Source organism: Pinus tabuliformis, chromosome 7, assembly GCF_031772625.1.
Source record: "Pinus tabuliformis cultivar Carrire ecotype Pingquan chromosome 7, CPIR1, whole genome shotgun sequence".
Taxonomy (NCBI): domain Eukaryota; kingdom Viridiplantae; phylum Streptophyta; class Pinopsida; order Pinales; family Pinaceae; genus Pinus; species Pinus tabuliformis.
The window spans coordinates 1270687233-1270704980 of record NC_142293.1 but is presented as its reverse complement, the minus strand read 5'-3'; the positions used below and the strand labels follow the sequence as shown (position 1 = coordinate 1270704980).

At 38.5% G+C, this 17748-nt stretch overlaps 2 pseudogenes; both read left to right on the top strand.

Moving 5' to 3' along the window:
- Positions 1-17748, top strand: part of LOC149252077 (putative galactinol--sucrose galactosyltransferase 1) — a 33839-nt pseudogene that overhangs the window by 11432 nt on the left and 4659 nt on the right.
- On the top strand, positions 10114-16372 carry LOC149252078 (uncharacterized; annotated as a pseudogene).

Below are 17748 nucleotides of genomic sequence, written 5' to 3'. Positions count from 1 at the left end.
TTTGTCAGACTTTGACAAATTTTATATGGTTTCAGCACTTCTCGATGCCACGAATGCAATGGTATTGTCTGTTACTCTATCAGAGTTCTGCATTTTTCGACCATTTTTAGTATGAGGGTGGAACCATGATTGCCGCAGAAATAGGGAGCAAAACCATGATCCTTGTAATTTTCCCGAGTGTTACAGGAAAATTTGGGCACATCAACCTCGACTTCTAGATCCATATTATTAGGGTCCATCGAACCCTAATTTAGTTGTTTTCATTCCCTATTGAAGTTAACCTACATCATGCTTGCCTCCCAAAAGTTTCATGACACCATTCATCCAAAAAATGTCCCTAAGGAGATCATCGCAGGTGGCCTTCTATCTGGTTGCAATGAATGGAAGGCACTACACTGTTTGGGTGCTATGCATAGCACCTAGCCTTCGTATCACCTACGATGAGCGAGATCCATTTAATTTTTCAAATGAATCCATTGGATTCCTCATCCAATGGATGCTTCTAGAGGTTTCTAGAAGGATTGGGCTCGCTTTTGGATGAGGAAGGAGATGAATGAACCTTAATCCATTATCCCTTCCTCCATGGAACCACTTCCGAATTTTGGCAAAGCATTCATGAGGGCCATTAATGGCTTAACCTCCTCCATTCAGCTATAAATTGGCCAAGCATTCAAGGTTGGTCTAACGTTGAAACTTCTTGAGCTAAGGAAATGCTGTTGGAAAGAGATTAGTAGAGAGAGTAATGTTATCATGTCAAATTGTTGTTTCATGAGGAGACAAGGGTTTGAAGCTGGAAGGATGATGTTGAATCGAACATGCATCTACATGGGTTGTAATCTTTCCTTCTATGAATAAAGAGTTCTATGACTTTTCCCATTCATGTGTTATGTGATGTATATTGAACTTTCGATTCTATAATATGTTTAGTTAACAGATCGATATGTATGCCTTGATGGTTTTTTGTCTCAGCTTGTGTGGAGGTACCTTTCAAATGAGTTAAGTACGGAAGGGAGCGGAAAAATTAGTCAAAGGGAAGAGGGATTGAGTGAGAGATATAGGTTGGTTCTTTTTCTCCTCTTTCTTTTATCTGTTAGCTATAGGAAAAGCAATGGAATTACTTTAATTGTTGTTCTAGACTTGCTACTAGGTCTAGGGGTTAGTCGTTCGAAAAGACACTAAATTTATCCATAAAAAAATGGTGAATCCACTAGGGATCAATCCTATCCCTTATAGTAGCTAATCAATCTATTAGAACACTTTGACATACTTTATCCTCTATTTTTCATCGAATTTAAGTCCAATTCATTGAAATTGAGTCAATTTTGAGCATAAAATTGTCATTCTGCAATCATTGCAACTCTGTAAATGAGACAGCGCAATGAATGGCACCCTCTGCATTGAGACAGTGCTAGGCATCGCACTATCCTTCATTTTGACTTGCGCTGACTCCTTTAGGATCAGTTTTCCCATCTAGGAGCTGAAACCTTAAGTCAATTTTCAGTTGTTTGAATTGTCTGTTGGATTTAGATGAGTTCTTGTCTCTGAAAACAGTCTTTGTTTCCTTGTTTCGACCCGATTTAGACTGGATTGTTAAATGTTTGTTTATGTATTTGTTTTATCATTTGCAGTCCATTGTCAAAAGTAGTTTCAGTCAATTGTTTTGTCAAATTAAATGAAGTGTCATAAAATCTTCCTTCTTAGAATAATCGATTGGTCTATTTTGTGCATCTGATTCATATTTTCGTTTAAGTGTCAAAAATCTTCGTTTCCTTAAAGTTGAAAGTGTCGTTTAGTCTTCCTTTATCTTTAAGTGAAATTTTCATAAATCGACATTTGTGTGAAAAGAGCTTTTGAATCATTTGTTCATTTGTTTTTCTTAGTGCATAATTCACATTAAGGAGAATGGAAAAGAAAAAGAAATACATATAATTGCATTTTAGAAGTTTGAGTGTGTGTGTGCTTAAAAGGAATGGTTAGGGAAATGCATTAGTGAGTGCTCTTTGTTGTTTGATCCAAAAAGTACTTGTTTGCTCTTTCCCTTGTAGCTAGGATTTTCATTGTCAAAATGGAAAGAGTGCTTCTCATTTTAATTTCATTCTTAGGAATTTTGGAAAACATCACGTGGTGAAACCCAAAGACAAATTTTAAGCAAGATAAACCTAAAATTAACCTCAATTAACCTAATAATGCATTGGAATTTAATGCAAACATCTAGAGGTGTCTAGGCTAGAGACGTGTTCGGGCATCTTAAAACTTAGTGGCTGTCGTTTCTTTGAGTTTGGGTGATTCCTCTTCTCTGAACCGGTAAGTACTAGCACGGACTTGTGCTCCTTGTACCGTCATGTATATAGTGGGAGACCTCAATAGGTTTAAATCCTTTATCCCTAGGAAGCCGAGTCTTCCGCCTTACCGATCACAATGCACCAAACACAACATTTAGGAAGACTGACTGTCGTACGGTAAACCCTTGGTAATTTATCTTTAATTTACCACCAAGGTGTATATTGCAGTTTTGTGATTAGTTTGGTAAACCCTCTTGCTTAGTATCTCCAAAGTAGTCACTTTTGTTCCTTTTCGACTCCTTAAAAGAAAAGGTCCATCTGAGCACTTGTCCCTTCAAGCTCATTAAATAATGAAAGAGACTAGAGTCATCTTTTTCTTTTTCTCAACTCTTAAAAAATGAAAAAGCAAAGTTAATTTCTAGTGTCGTAAAAATTAATTGCCTGCGGATAACATCCTCCACACTTGTTTTTTAGTTGATCTTAGGTTAGAACATATGGCGAAAAATCTGGAGTGCACCAATCAAGGAATTCCATTTGATGGGAATCCTAGTCCTTTTCCTCCGTTTGGAAATATTGGTGCTCCATATATGGCTACATTGTCCGTTCCGGTATTTACCATTGGTTTGCTAGTATGGTTGTTTTCAACCTCTTTGGTTCAAAATGTTGTGATTTCTCCACAATTGAGTACACCTCCAACTATAAAAAATCAACCTCCAGTTGATCCTAAAGTTGACCCTTTGCCTTCCTCCTCATTTGTTTCTTCCTCCCCTTTTTCCTCTTCACCTGGTGAAAGTATTGGTACTAGTAACCAGGTGGCTAAGAAGAAGAAGAAAGGGAAGAAGAAGAAGAAGAAGCAAATTCAACAGAGCGGAAACCAAGAAACCATTGCTTTGAATGTAAAATCTGATGAGAAACCATCCATTAAGCCTCACAAAGTTCGATATCCATGCAAAATTTGTGCGGGAGACCATCTTCTTCTAAATTGTCTTGATATTCCTCAGATCTTAGAAGAATTGTCTTCTCGTTCACATCATCTTGTGTCATCAACTTCTGGAGATCATGTTGGTGACATACCATCAACTAGTGATAGTAAAGTTCATGGAAAGAAGGGAAAAGTCAACTTTACATGTAGGTTATGTGAAGGGAATCACCCCATTCACCGTTGTCCCTATCTAGATGAAGCCAAAATAGTGTTGGATAACCGTCCTGCTTCACCGCAACATCTTCCATCTAGTTATAGGAAACTCTCCCTAAATCCTTCACTAGTTGATGAATTGACTGACCAAAATCAATTGTCGGTCGAACCCACTCTCTTTGAAAGTGAATCCAATGAGTATTTACTTGACCCAAATCAACAGGTCGAGGTATCTGTTGACCCGATTTCACCTTCAGTAAATCATACCTTTCCCGAAGAGAGTGAAAACGATACCACTCAGGTTCTTTTTGTTTCTTCAGATTCAAATGAGCTTGTGGGCAATCCTCCTATTCCATCAAGATAGGAGGAAAATCCTCCCATTCATGTAACTCAAGGGGTTAATCCTCCTGTTTCAACAGTCCCCCCTCCAAGTAGTCTAGTCACTTCCTTTGATTAGAATCGACTGGCAGGATTTCGCCTTCCTTCTTATGTGCCCTTCCAGATCATAGTACAAGTTGGTAATATGATTGTATATGGCACTATTATAGATGAAGGTGTGTCAGTGAGTATCCTTTCCTCAACTACTTGGCAAGTGCTTGGTTTGCGCCACTTGTGCCAGTTACCCAGAATCTGTTGGGTTTTAACAGAGGAACTAGTCAACCATTAGGGATCCTTCCTCAATTACCTATTACTTTGGGACGAAAAACCATTTATCTGAATGTGACGGTAGTCCTAGGACCTTTAGATTATAATTTACTTCTTGGGCGTGACTAGGTTTATGGCATGGGAGCTATTGTTTCAACACTCTTTCGAGTGATTTGTTTCCCGCATGAAGGCAGAATTGTCATCGTTGACCAGCTTTCATTTCTCGGTCCAAATATGGCTCCTAGTCAACCATCTTCCCTAATTGGTCCTTTTGTACCAATGGTATCATCCCTACCATGGGTTAATTATGTGGCAACCTGTTCCATACCTACATCAATTGACGATCAATTCAATGATGTTGTACATCATGTACTGGGGGCATTGGAACCAGATCTCTCCTTCATGACCACTTATGAGTTGTGATCGACAAGGGTTCGAGGATAGTTCCTCGTCTTGTGTCAACCTCGTTAAAAAATGAAACAAGGGTCCGAGGATAGTTCTTTTATTGTGTCAACCTCGTTAAAAAATGAAACAGGCCATTGAGGATAGTTCTTGGTCTCGTGTCAACCTCGTTAAAAAATGAAACAAGGAATATGAGGATAGTTCTTTTACTATGTCAACCTCATTAAAAAAATGAAACAACTCCTATGAGCATAGTTCCTTGTCTTGTGTCAAGCTCATTAAAAAATGAAACAATGAATCTGAGCAGAGTTCCTTGTCTTATGTCAAGCTCAGTTAAGAAATGAAACAAGGTCCCAAGTTCCAAGTCGAGTCTCTCAGTAGATCTCGTAAAATCCTAGTCGAGTCTTTCACTTGATCTCATGAAAGAACCATCATTTCGTCCACCTTATAGCCATGAGTAATCTACTTAGGTGAATGTAATGAAGCTTGGGGGGCATGCACCTAGTGGTAAAGTTAAGTCTCCCTATAGGTTATGTGAAGGGAATCACCCCATTCACCTTTGCCTATCTGGACAAAGCCAAAATGGTGTTGGATAACTGTCCTGCTTCACTGCAGTGACTTCCATTTGGTTACAAGAGACTCTTCTTTTCATCATGCTGGGGGCATGTAAACCAATTCAAGCATAGTTTTTTGTTTTAAGCTTGTGTAAAAATGAAACTGAAGCCAACCATAGTTTTCCATTGCAAGCTTGTGTAAACATGAAACTAATTCCATGCATAGTTCCCTACGGTTCAAGCTTGTATAAAAATGAACCCATTTTCATTTTTAACCCTTGTGATTGCCATTCTATCAGCCTTTTTCGTCAGATGAGCCTTGGTTATTTTCATTCCATCGCCACCATCCCTTTGGCCGATCATATGCTTTCACTTGATTGTTTTACCTTTTTGAGGAACAACTGCAATGAGTGGTTTTATTAGCCAGCCTCTTCACATAAATCAAAATGTTTTGAGAAGTTCCAACATCACGGGAACCAGTTGCTATCCTAGACACCACTCGTTCCTCAAAATGGAGTCCTCTTTAAGCTCTTTTCAGACTCTGTAAACATGAAAAGATTTCCAAGCGCTTGTCGTTTCTAGCTCGTTAATGGATTAGAATCGATATCTACTCAGTATAGTTTTAGCCCTTCTTCGAGCTGAGATAGACTAACTATGAAAAAGCTACTTGTTGGTCAAACATGATCAATAGGTTCTTTCTTGTATTGTTTTATGATTTTTCAAGCTTGAGAGACAAACATATGAAAAAGAACTAGTGGAGTTTCCTTTTAGTCGCTTTTCAGACTCTCTAAATGTGAAAAGGACCAAGTTATCTTTGTCGTTAAACTCGTTAAAAAAAATTTAATAGCAACAAACTTGTCCATCTAGACAAGACTAAGTTTCACCTTCACTAGACTCGTTAAAACATCAGATAGCAATGGATTCACCCGAAGGGTGAAATTATACGCACAAGCATATGTTATCCTCCTCAAGCTTGATTAAAAATAAAGAGGTATTGGTCAAAAATTACTGGGGAAAATGGGAAAAAGCTACGAACACTTTATTGTAGCAGGTTGCTCTTGAACATGACACTTTCACCTCATCACCTTGACTATGTGGGTTGGGTCATTCAGCTTGATGGTTATCACACCATTGGTCTATCATACCATCCATCACTTTGTTTTGGGTCAATGCTACCAATTCACTTCAGTGTTGTCAATATGTACAAGAGAAGTCATTCAGTTCAAAATTTCATCCTTTACAATACAGTAAACCTTCATTTTCATGTATGCCATTCTTGAACCTTGTGTTCTCAGTCAATGTTTCATCTCCAAAATCATTTACCTCATTTCGTGTCGTTTATGTGGGATACATCAAGGCCCTCCTACGACGAGTCACTTCTTGTCGACATCAGCACATCATTCAAGAAGTTGACTTAGAAACACCCCTTCAGTACCTTGAGGCTTGCATACAAGAATGGTAGGTTTCTCGCTTCCGGCGATAGGTTGACATCAATGGCCTTCGACCGAAAGACTTCGTATGGTGTTTGACATCAAATCATTTATTCACACCATGTGGAATGTACTGCAGTACCTTGAGGGTCATTATCATTATCGGTGATTCCTCTTGCGTCTATTAATGGCTTACATCATTGGCTAGTAACCAGACGATGTCTCTCCATGTTCGACTTTGAATCATCTATTCACATGGTTAGACTTGTACTTTGAGTTAACGTTTGGATGAGATTTAAGACCTCGGATCTAGTTTCATCCATCCGAGCTATGATATATTTTTCAAGAGTACTATATCAAATGTACAATGGCCTTACATTCATGGTTATCCATTCATGTGTCTACATCTATAGATGACTATATTTGTACATGTAATGAAAGTTTATAAAGCTGAGCATGGGTATGCCTTCCCTAAGCTAAAAATTATGAGAAAAAATCAAATTATCATTATATTTGTATTGTAACTGATGCAGGTCACCTTCTGCTTTGAAACCTTCTCTCCAATTGGTAAAACATCTCACTCGACATGGTTATTTTCGACTTCATGCTTTAGGGGGCAACTGTTGTAGGAAAATTTGGGCACATCAACCCTGACATCTAGATCCGTATTATTAGGGTCCATCAACCGATAATTCAATTGTTTTCATTCCCTAATGAAGTTAACCTACATCATGCTTGCCTCCCAAAAGTTTCATGACACCATTCATCCAAAAAATGTCCCTAAGGAGATCATTGCAGGTGGCCTTCTATCTGGCTGCAATGAATGGCAGGCACTACACTGTCTAGGTGCTATGCATAGCACCTGGCCTTTGTATCACCTGCAATGAGCGAGATCCATCGAATTTTTCAAATGAATCCATTGGATTCCTCATCCAATGGATGCTTCTAGAGGTTTCCAGAAGGAGTGGGCTCACTTTTGGATGAGGACGGAGATGAATGAACCTTAATCCATTATCCCTTCCTCCATGGAACCACTTCCCCAATTTTGGTAAAGCATTCATGAGGGCCATTAATGGCTTAACCTCCTCCATTCAGCTATAAATTGACCAGGCATTCAAGGCTGGTCTAAGGTTAAAACTTCTTGAGCTAAGGAAATTTTGTTGGAAAGAGATTAGTAGAGAGTAATGTTATCATGTCAAATTGTTGTTTCATGAGCAGAGAAGGGTGTGAAGCTGGAAGGATGACGCTGAATCGAACATGCATCTACATGGGTTGTAATCTTTCCTTCTATGAATAAAGAGTTCTATGCTTTTTCCCATTCATGTGTTATGTGATCTATATTGTAATTTCAATTCTATTATATGTTTAGTTAATAGATCGATGTGTGTGCTTTGATGGTTTTTTGTCTCAGCTTGTGTGCAGGTACCTTTCAAGCGAGTTAAATATGGAAGGGAGCGGCGAAAGTGGTCAAAGGGAAGAGGGATCGAGCGAGAGATATAGGTTGGTTCTTTTGCTCCTCTTTCTTTTATCTGTTAGCTATAGGAAAAGCAATGGATTTACTTTAACTGTCGTTCTAGACTTGCTACCAGGTCTAGGGGTTCGTCGTTCGAAAAGACACTAAATTTTCCCATAACATCGAGGAGGTAATTTTTCTCCATGTTAGAATATAGTCAAGTTTACAGTTGTTTTTCATGGTTTTCCGCATGGATTGCAATGGCGAGGTCAGAACCGCCTTTTGAGTTGTAGATTTCTAGTCCACCCATGGAGCAAAATCTTTGAGGAATCTAAAAGATTCCTTGAGCCCCAAATTCTCAATTTCTCAAAACTCAGAAATTCGACAGTCGATTTTGCACTATTTGATGCCACAAATATGATGGTGCATTCAGATTTCCTGTTTTCTCATTTCATTTTCCAGCCACTTTTCTAAGTGGAGTGCAGGTGTCAACATTCATGTGCGAGCAGTGATTTTCATGCGATTGATGCTGTGAGATCGATGGTTTGATCAACTTCAGTGGTTTGACATACGCTTCTTCAGATGGCCTTGGTTGTGAGGTATATGTAGTTTTCATGTACTTCTTTTGCTATGCATTGTGCTTCACAGGTCCTTACTTGATGTTCGATGTAGGATATGTTGGGTGTGGAGCTTGATTATCTTCTGTATTCAAAGCTATCACTGCATTGGACCCCAGTTCGTAATGGGGCGGCAACGCCACCCATAGCTAAGAATAGATGTAAAATTGCCTTGTAAAATGTTGTAATTCCGTAGTTAATCTGGGTCATTCATTAGGTGGAGATCTGACGGTAGAAGTTAAGTTTAATTTAGGGTTTTCTACCCTAGAAGGCAACCTTTCACTATATGTGAGGGAATTGTATTGCGTCTACAGACATTTTTTGTATTCTGATTAAGCAAGAGAGAGGAGATTGAGAGCAAAGAGGGAATTACAGCGGATATGCTATAGGTTGTATCTCTTTAGTTTGCTGGATAATATAAAAGGAAGGACTGGCTATTTCTCCATGGACGTAGCCCAAACTGGGTGAACCACATATATCTGTGTCTTTCTTGTTTTATGCATTTTCTGTGTTTATATTTCTACAATATTTTATGTGTTCCATTGTTCTGTAATATATAATTTTCTAACAAGATCCCGTTTCTTACTCGTTTTTATGATTCGTTGCTTGATGTGATGTAGAATCATCTATGTGATGTACTTGTTGCCATGATTTGTCATGTTGTGTTTTGAGATCTCTTTGTTTTATTTTGATGGGATCCTCATATTGTCATCATGCATGTTTGCATTGAGATCCCTGTTATGTTATGTTGGCGGGATGCTCATCATGCATGAGTTTGTGTCATACTGATAGGAGTCCATTTTGACTGAGAGTTCCTGTAGTGGAACATCTCTTGGAGCCACTCCTACGTGAGGGAATTTTCCTTGTATGATACAAACATCACCTCTATGTACATCATCACTATTGACAGCGCTTAATGCAGCGGCCTACACCATCTTGACACCAGGGATCAGAGACGTAGTCCCTCCTAAACGAACTCCGTTATCAACAGCTTATGTTTTTATGTTGCTAATGATTGTCTTGTTCCTCTTATTTATAGCATGAAGATGTATTCATTTATGTTATTTTTAAAAATGCAATGTAACACATCACAAAAGTAAAAGGTCTTAGAAGGGTCCTTTGTCACACCCAGACCTGGATCAAGTGGTATCAGAGCGGTCTTTGAGTTGATGTGAATTGCAGCATGAACAATGGAACGTGCAGCGACAGAGGATGAAAAAGTGATGTACGAGACCATGCTCAACATTTCCAAAAGAGTGGATATAATGTATGAAACTCTACAGAAAGAGACAGAGGAAAAGGAGTGATTGCAGCTTCAGTTGCAAGCCACAGAAGAGGCCTTAGAAGAACTGAAGCACAACAAGCACAGTATTCAAACAGAGAACATTGAATTGAAGATGCGTCTACATGAAGAGAAAGAGGAGAAAAATAGTTTGCTATGACAGCTGCAAGCAAAGGATGACGCCTTGGAAAAGTTGCAGCGTGACCCACGTGAAGTAAAAATTAGTTCTTTGAATTCATGTATGTGTCTGGATGATAATTTCACTGTTTTTGAAAATCATACCATAGGAATTGGCTCCGAATTGTTGAATAAAATGTCGTATGAAGGAAAAGGCTTAGGGGTTAATGGCCAAGGCATCACCAACACCATCAAAGTAGAAGAATTTCCCTATCGAACAAGACTTGGGTATGTCAAAAAGGAAGTAGGGGAATGCGCTGAGATAGCTAGTGAACCACCAACAATAGATGATGAGAGGCCCTCATTAGTTCTATACAAATCGACAAAGGAGGTAAAATATGTTGATTTCCTTTTGGTTTCATCATCACATAGTATGATTTCTGTTGGAGATTTGGAGATCCCAGTTATAGGGACAAACATGAGGCTCCTTACCAGGATGAGGCACGAGGAGGAAGAAGAACTTGTTGTTAATAACCAAGGCATAACTCAACCTTTGGAGGTTGTGCACGAACATCGATTTGCAGGCTCAAAATACTCTAAAAGAGAATGCTCGAAGGTGTCAAATTCATCTGAGGCATCATCAAAATTTTTAAGGAAAGAGAATGATGGGAAAACATCCCCATCATTCCATGATAGTTTCCATTGCAGGGAAAGAGCTGAGGCAAGCTCTCATCACCATACTTACACCAGAGACAACAAGGAGAGGTATAACCACTTTCGATCTTCGAATGTTCATTTCGATTATAATCATGTTTTTAATGATGAGTGGAAAACATGGCATCGAAAAACATATACCTTTTGTGGATTACATAACCATACATTTTTTAAGTGTTGGAAAAGAATGGCAGCACACAAAAGGATGAGGTATGAAAGACCCTCTCAATAGCATGTAAAGAAACAGGTTAAGAAAATCTGGAGGAAGAAGACCTATTGCAGTCATTGCAATAGAAGTGGCCATCAAAGAGCCACTTGTTGGAGGCTCCATCTAGAGCAACACCTTAAAGACAAAGTGTCAGTGCAGGAACCAGGTGAAGCAGTTGTTCAACAAGAAAAACTACCACAAGGAGGTGACCCATTCACCTTGATAAGTGAAAAATGGTTTCTAGATATGTTAGCGTTTAATGGTTGTGCTTTTGTAAATCATTTGTTGCATTTTAAAATGTAAAAGTGATGATGTGTTTTCCATCACTTGTTCATCAACAATGATGTCTGGTCTTATTTTGTATCACATGTTGAATAGTGATGTCGTGTTTCCATCACTTGTCAAAACAAAATAGTGTTTGACCTTATTGTTGTAAATCATGCGTTGTAGTGATGATGTGTCTGGCATCACTTGTTGAAGCAACAATGATATGTTGGCCTTGTTTTCGTAGTTGGAGTGTTGTGTCCATCCTGATGTAAACATGACCATCGAGTATGTGTTATAAACTCATGGCAAGTGTGGGACGCTTGGGTCAAAGAAGTTGCAGACTAGTTTTCATGCTTTTGGAGGACCAAAATCTCCTCAGTGGGGAGGACTGATCCAGGTGGCTCCAGAGACGCACATAGAACAAAGAGGACTTAGGAAAGATCAAAAATCAAAGTTTTTGGATTATTTTTGAACTAGGACCAAAGCGTAGATCTCATCATCTTGATCGTGGTGGTGTGAACGGTTCGTCAAATTGAGTTTGTATGTGAAAGTTAGAAGCAGTCAAAGTTGGGTTGACTTTTTACTGACAGGGCAGGCTTAAGGAGGCCACAATTTAGAAAGAACCCAACCACCAGATTCCAGCCAACTTGGGTCAGATTCTGAATGAATTTGTGGCCTCGTTAAAGAGACTCCTTCAGCTTAAAAACCAAATTTTCAAAATTTCATCTTGTTTTATATTAATAAAAGAAAATATAGAAAAAATGGGGGTAAGGGCCACCAACCCCGCCACCCTCCAACATTCATTACCGCATACATATTAATGGTGGAGGGGCAGGCCATGACCCCTGGCCCCCTCCCTTGGAACTCTCAACACACATATATGGGGATTGGGCCAGCCCTTGGGGCACGGACCCAGCCACCCAAACACAGAACCTTAACAATTAAAATGGAGGTGGGTATAGTGGGTGGGCCGCCAAAGGTGGGCTTGACCCAACTGTTAATTATTTTTTTTAAACAAAAAATTGTTATGAAGTTCAAAAATATTTTTCAGTTATGTAAAACCAAGGAGGTGGGGTTTGACCGCTCGACCTCCTCCATATTAATCGGATCCCCAACCAACTTCCCTACAACGAATTCATTGAAGAATCCATCGACACTTTTTTATTTAAAACATAGTTTTCATTGTGCTTAGGTAGATGAAGGAACCAGGAGCAGGCATGAATTTCGAGACAGGAGTAGGCTGTGCACACAGTTCAAGGCAACATCTTGCAGGAGGGCCAAATTTTCACTTTGTCAGATTTTGACAAATTTTATATGGTTTCAGCACTTCTCGATGCCACAAAACAAATGGCACTATCCATTTCTCCATCAAAGTTCTACACTTTTCATCCATTTTCAGTATGAGGGTGGAACCATGATCACTGCAGAAACAGGGAGCAGAACCATGATCCTTGCAATTTTCCTGAGGAGGTCATTTTTCTCCATGTCCGAATACAATCAAGTTTACAGTCATTTTTCATGGTTTTCCGTAGGGATCATAATGGTAAGGTTAGGACTACCTTTTGATTTGCAGATTTCCAGTCCACCCATGGAGAAAAATCTTTGTGGAATCTAGGGGGAATCTAAAAGATTCCTTGAGCCCCAGATTCTCAATTTCTCAAAACTCAGAAATTCGACAGTTGATTTTGCACTATTTGATGCCACAAATATGATGGTGTGTTCAGATTTCCTGTTTTCTCATTTCATTTTCCAGCCACTTTTCTAAGTGGAGTGAAGGTGTCAACATTCATGTGGGAGCAGTCATTTTCATGCGATTGATGTCATGAGATCGATGGTCCAAACAGCTTCAGCAGTTTGGCATTTTCTTCTTTAGATGGCCTTGGTTGTGTGGTATATGCAATGTTCATGTACTTCTTTTGCTATGCATTGTGCTGCACAGGTCCTTGCTTGATGTTTGATGTGGGATCCTGTTTCTTACTAGCTTTTATGATTCCTTGCTTGATGTGATGCAGAATCGTCTATGTGATGTACTTGTTGCCATGATTTGTCATGTTGTTTTTTGAGATCCCTTTATTGTTTGTTGATGGGATCCTCATATTTTCATCATGCATGTTTGCATTGAGATCCCTATTATGCCATGTTGGCGAGATGCTCATCATGCATGAGTTTGTGTCATACTGATAGAAGTCCTTTTTGACTGAGAGTTCTTGTAGTGGAACATCTCTTGGAGCCACTCCTATGTGAGGGAATTTTCCTTGTATGATAGCGACATCACCTCTATGTACATCATCACTATTGACAACAATTAATGCAGTGGCCTACACCATCTTGACACCACGGCTCGGAGACGTAGTCCGTCCTGGACGAACTTCGCTATTAATGGCTTATGATTTTATGTTGCTAATGATTGTCTTGTTCCTCTTCTTTACAGCATGCGGATGTATTCATTTATGTTCTTTTTAAAAATGCAATCTAACACATCACGAAAGTAAAAGGTCTTGGAAGGGTCCTTTGTCACACTCGGACCTAGATCACTTAAACCCACCCCCACTATTCCAATTCTAAGAGAGTTCTGGTTATTATTACAATTTTTTCAATGAGGAAGTTCTGATGGTGGAAGATGCCTAAGAAGGATGGCTGGGGATAACAGTATCACACCAAATCATAAGGAGTAAGTAATAAGAAATTTGCAGAAGAAAAATGGGCTAGAAACTCAAATAATCCCTTTGGTTTTGAACTAATTTTCTGATTATCATTATGTTTAGAGAGAAATGCAGATTGTTAATGCTCTGAGAGATCAGAGAATACTCCATGACAAGTTAGATGTTGGACAATTTTTTTCTGAAATTATGCAAATTGACAAACATAATATCTCTCCCCTGTTTTAGTTACCTTATGACTGAATGGAATCCATCTCTTGTAAATGTCAATGTAGGTTCAAAGGCACTTTTAGTTAAGAATAGAGGTGTAGGGTAAATATTTGTAGACCATATTAGAGAAAGCACAAAAGACATTGGCATCAAAAGCATTGACATCAGCATGCCTTGAAGCCACAATAGCCAAGATTGCAGATTTGGCCTCCAAGCTTCCTACAAAGAGCATGAAGCCAAATTACTCTCCAGTGAAAGTGACTCCATTGATGGACATTCATAGACAAGATCATGGGGACCTAGAGGTGAAGCCCCACGTTAGAGATCATTTCTCTCAAAATCAGTTTGTAGGCCAGGGCATGGAGCAGAGTCTGAACGAATATGAGAGTCCAATTGAGAAGAAAAGGTGGAGAAAACATTTCCATGAGAGCAATGGATATAATTCCGCTACCAAGCTGTGAGAATTGGACATTTGTTCCTCTGCCTATAAAACATAAGAAGAACAAGAAGAAGTGGAAGAGCTCATAAAGCCCACTATTGTTGAAAGGTGTGCTGCAACTAGAGCATTAGTGGATGAGAGAATGGCCATGCTTGTACAATATAATGGCCTTTCTTTAATCTAGGTTGATCATGAACTAGGATTGTACCATCCACATTCCATGTTGGGCAATTGTTGAAAGGTGGCAGAAGGATTGTATTTGAATAGGAAAGGGGAGGGTTCAGTTCCCAAGCAAGGAAGAGAGTTGGATATCAATGCATCTCACTCTCAAAGAATTTGTTTGTCATGCTATTTTTGTAGATTTTGGTCTCATCCCATAACTAATCTATCTATATATATTGACCTCTTGTATGGTATGGAATATCTAGGCTGGTGTCAAGGACACCCATCTATTTGAGATATGTGATCATAGAATGTTTTGGAAGCTACTTAGCTACCTATATATTTTAATGCATCATGTACTTTGACCATTATACCTATATATCTGGGTTTTACATGCTTAATTGGTACTACAAAATGTTAAAAGACTCTGTCTCAGACAAACTTCAAAATTTAATATAAATACTTAAAGCATTTTAAAATATTAATATTTTATATGTTCAAATTTGCAGTTTAAATGTTTTAAGTAACAAAGGTTTCCTTCTATTTTTTTTTTTTTTCTTTAATGGAGATCCTGCTACCCTAGATAAACCTCTACATTTCCTAGTTTCTCCCAATACAAATAATCTTAACTATATAAAAATATAACTAAGACATTGACTCTTTTTGAAGGCACACCATAGTTTATTTGAAACAACAAAATACTATTAAACTTTGCTTAGCAACTTACTTTATTGATACAAAGTATCGTTTGTTTGTTATAGTTGATGGAATATAGTTTTGTTGTGATAGTTGATTTGATGTTAGTGAAAGCACTCATTAAAAAACATAGTTAAGATATTGATTCATTGAAAATGACAAAAATATTGGAATTTTGTTTAAGAGATTACTTAGTTATTTAAATATAAATATAGTTTGATGTCACAGTTGATTTGATTTTAGTGGAAGCTTATCAATCTTATAAAGGGAAAGGTATTTCAATTTTTGAATTAAAAATTAAGTTTGTTATTCAATATAAAATTCTTTGAACCGTATAAAAAGGAATCTCTAACATAAGAAAAGTAGAAAAAAATTGAATACTTAAACTATAATATTTTAAACATTTAATTGGTTGGAATTTACATAAAAAAAATTTGGTTATAGGAATGAGATTTTAATTTTAATGTAAACAACATTTCAATATAAATAAAAAAAAAAATTAAATGAATTAAGATTTATTGTAATTATTTTATTATATAATTTTCAGTTTGATAGATATGTTTTTATTTTTATTTCAATTAAGTAAAAAATATAATTTAAATGAATTAAGATTTATTGTATTTATTTTATTAGTAATATTGATATATCTTTTAGTATGTAGGAAAATAGATAAGTTTTTATTTTTATTTACAATATTTTTTTTTTGAATTGGACTAATTCTATTAATAAAAAATATGGTACAAGATGATACATTCAAGAGAGACAGAAAACCAGCAACTAGAAATGATAGGACTATCAACCACGGTTCTGGAGAAGGAGTGAAACAAGCAAGAAGCTGCAACATATAGGTGGAAGAAAAAAGACTGACTTCTACCCAGAATGGACAAAAGACTCAACACGAAGCTTTTTCACTTTCCTTTTTTTGACTTCGACCCAACCATCCTGGGGTGAATGAGCAATAACAACTTGAATATTGGGGTTCTACACAGGGGGGCCTTCCTTTTCTGAATCAGAGGAGGAGGTCATATGGACACGTTTCTGGGCAATGGCTATATCAGAGGAATGCATCGGACCATCGGTGGAAGGGACCGCGGAATGAGGGGCTTGATCCAATTCTACATCGCTACCTTCATCCTTAGAGCTAGAGGATTCAGAATCCACAACTAGAGGTGGAGAGCATGGAGCCCATCATTTCAACTTGGGCTTGGAGAGGTTATCCTTATTATTTTTTGCCGGGAGAGATGGGTAGGTGTTCCACAGATGCCTTGATTGGTGGCAATGGCAGCAACAGAATGCAGTATTTTCGTAATCCAGTGTCTAGGTCCAGAGAAAGTCGTTTATCTTGAGATTGATTTGGTCTGGAAGTCCTTTTCTCAAATGTAACTCTGCACATATTCTGGCATATGTGTAGAGACCTTTAGTTTCCCACCAGTAATCTCCCATAATGAAACTACCCAAGGTGTTTCCTATAGCTTTATAGACTGCACAACACCATAAGTGGGCAGGTAAGTTTGGAAGCCTGATCCATACAGGTGTCCTGGTAATGACTGCAGTTTCTGGATCAAAATCTGGGAACCAAGGAGTCAAGAAGAGCCCTACAGTTCCCATGAACCAACGACCTTCTTCTAAAGCCTTTTCATAATGCTTACTGTCATCAAATAGAACAATGAATTATCCTTTTGAATAGAAATTGATCTTACAATGATGAGTCCAGTTTGCATGGATCCATGCATAGAGATCCTGAGATTGCGGCCACAGTCCGTTAAATATGCAAATGATGGCTCTTTCTGCAAATTCTTGAAGTTGGTTTGCAAGACCTTCATGGGTGATTTAAACATAGGCAAACTTCCTCTATCCTGTCAACCAAAAAAGGCTTAGGTTTAAGGGCTTCCGGGGGTTTGGGGTTCTCAGAGTGTACTGCATCTTTGTAAGAGAAAGGAGGAGTAGAGGATGACTGTCCCACTGCACCTCCTCTCAAACGAAGGGTTAACACCAAAGAGTTGTTTCTAGTAATGCTGTAAGAATAGAGGGGAAGAAGGTCTTCAAGTTGTTTACCTTGAAAGAGAAGTCTCTAAAGGCCTAAAGGGATCCCAATCCGTCGTTCTAGATCCAGTTTGAGATCCAGCACCAAATCTGAAGAACTGACCCATTGCACGATGGTTCTGCCTGTAGGTTGAGAAATTTGGATCTGGAAGGAGTCAAAGAAGTGCCTAGACTCAATGCCAGGGCCTCTTGTGCATCCGAGAGAAAATCTGCCATGGCGATGATAGGGAGGGGATTTGTCCTCTGCAAGCATATCTGGCGAGTTCGAGAAGCAGATCCGCTGCTTGCTTACGATAGAGATGAAATATGAGGGATCTTCAGGGTAGATCTTGTTTGCGTTGTGAGCTACTGTAAAGATGGCGGCTTTAAAGCCATTTGGAACATTTGCAAGGAGTGCAGCCACCCAGACAGCGGCACCATCTATGCCAAAGA